Here is a 2,391-nt window from a genome sequence, read left to right as displayed (position 1 = left end):
CCGCCTCCTCCTGGCCCTGCACACCAATCAAAAGCCGCCGTCCTTCCCTCGCGGCTTTACCATTGGCCTTCGCGGCTCCTTACGCCCCGCCTTCCCCATCTCTCCTCCTTTCCCTTAGCGGACCGAAGCTGGGAGAGGCGGAGTGGGTGGGAGGAGCCGAAGGGGAAGCGGCTGGGAGCGGATTGGCTGGAAAGCGCCACGTCCTCACGCCGCGCGCGCTCCGGCTCCGCAGGGAGACACGCTGAGCCGCCCTCTTCCGAAGCCGGCCCTCCGCGCGCGCATGCGCCGAGCGGGAAACGGGCGCGTGAGGGAGGCGAGCGGGCGGCCGTTGGAAAAGGCGGGAAAAGCGGGAGGCGCTGAGGCGAGTTGCTTTTTCCCCTCAGGAAAGGGGAAAGGGCTCCTCTAGAGTAGTTTCCCAAACGTGGGACTCCAGCTCTTTTTGCACTGTATTTGCCATCGTGGTAAATACAGATTTCAAGTAAAAATGGAAAGGTGAGGGTGGTGAACTATTATTATAATAATATTAATTTAGTATTTATACCTCGCCCATCTGGGGTACTCCTGAGTGAACAACAACAATGCCATAACTATTTTTTTAATATATATATATATAATTTTTTATTAGTTTTTTTTTAACATATCATTTTCAACAGTAATGAAACATACTTTTACATCTTATTCAATTTTTGGCCTTCCATCAATCCTGTCTGAAAATTTTCCAGTCTAATCCCTCAGTATGCATTTCTTATCTTCCCTATTACATTTCAAACTCAGAACCAATATCTCTATCTTTTTCTACTTTGTAACACTTCGTATATTTCTCCTTACAAAACGTCTTGTGGTCCTACTAGCGTAATTTGTTGATTACGGTTGCTCTTCAAATAATTCATATACTTCTTCCAGTCTTCTGTAAATCTCTGGTCCCGCACAATGCCATAACTCAATGGCAGTAATTTAGCAATCGCAATAATTTAGGCTCCTCTTCTAGGAAGTATCACTAAACTGAAGGGGATTTACTCCTGAGTAGACATGCATAGGATTGCCCTTGCTACCTCACGTTTTTAAACAAGTGATGGGGAACCTGTTGTGGCCCTTAAAAATTATTGGGGGGGGATATCTTATTACGTAGTTTTCTATTACAATAATCCAATAGTAGCCTCATTATAACAATGCCAAATTATAATACAATTGCTAATCCCAATCATTCAGATGCCAAATTATATAATTCAGGTGGCCTCCCGCATGCTAGAATTGATGGTTTGGTTATTTACTTTGTTTCTGTGTTCCAAAAGCTTACTCATCTCAATTACATTTGCAATTACAATTTCGTATTAACAACATCCATTCAAAATTGACACATTATAAATCTATAGGTGAAACATTCAAACTACCAGTATATCCTTATTCCTCCTGTGTGTGGCATTTTTTTTCTGTCCGTGGCGTTCCTTCCTGCCCTTGTAAAAGCAGAGATTATTGGACACCAACCTTTAAAATATATCTGCATTTTAAATACAACTCTGAGCTGATTTCCTTACTTCTTGCATACATTTGCAGGTCACATAGTTGTGTGGGAAAATTGTGAACATGGGTGAGAACTTTAAAGATCTCTTCCAAGGGAGTAGGAAAATATGCATCTTGGCCGAGCTATTTAAAAGCAATTTATTTTGCAAATACGGCTTCACCAAGGGATAAAGTTCCAGGTGCACTTCATGATCAACATCTCAGAAGAATCCAACACTGTCTTTCTTCAAGAGGTTGCTTTTTGATGGAAGGGTCCACAAAATATATATGATTATAAATGATTAAAATCCAAAGAAAGCCTTGACTATCCTTCTGAAGTTACAGGTACACTTGTGTCTCCCTATTTCCACAGAGCCTGCTACAGCTGAAGCTTTTAACCATTCTTTCCAAACTTACGAAAAGAAAAAGGGAAGGCAGTACTTGTCGGTGGCCACACAAAGGCATACCGACCACAGACAGACTGGGAGCTTGTTTTAGCACTAGCATCATATGTTCTTGAGACATAATCCCACTTAGCATTCTCACCTCAGCATTTTGCATTATATGCAGTTCCCTGTCTGCCCCATGTATTACGGAAGTCCAGTCTGAAGGGAACCCACGGCGTAGATAACTGAAACTGTCTTCGACTGTGTAGAGCAGGCATGTCCAAAGTCCGTTTTGGGGGCCTAATCCGGCCCCTGTAGCAGTGGCGTAGCGTGGCTTGTCAGCACCCGGGGCAAGGCAAGTAATTTGCGCCCCCTAACCCATGGATTTGCGCCCCCTAATCCGTGGATTTTCCCTAACCCCAGATGTTGCGCCCGGTGCGGCCGGCCCCCCCTGCACCCCCCACGCTACGCCACTGCCCTGTAGCAGTCTTATCTCCTGGGGTAA

The sequence above is a fragment of the Podarcis muralis genome, chromosome 10, assembly GCF_964188315.1.
Source record: "Podarcis muralis chromosome 10, rPodMur119.hap1.1, whole genome shotgun sequence".
Taxonomy (NCBI): Eukaryota; Metazoa; Chordata; class Lepidosauria; order Squamata; family Lacertidae; genus Podarcis; species Podarcis muralis.
This window is presented reverse-complemented; position numbering follows the sequence as displayed.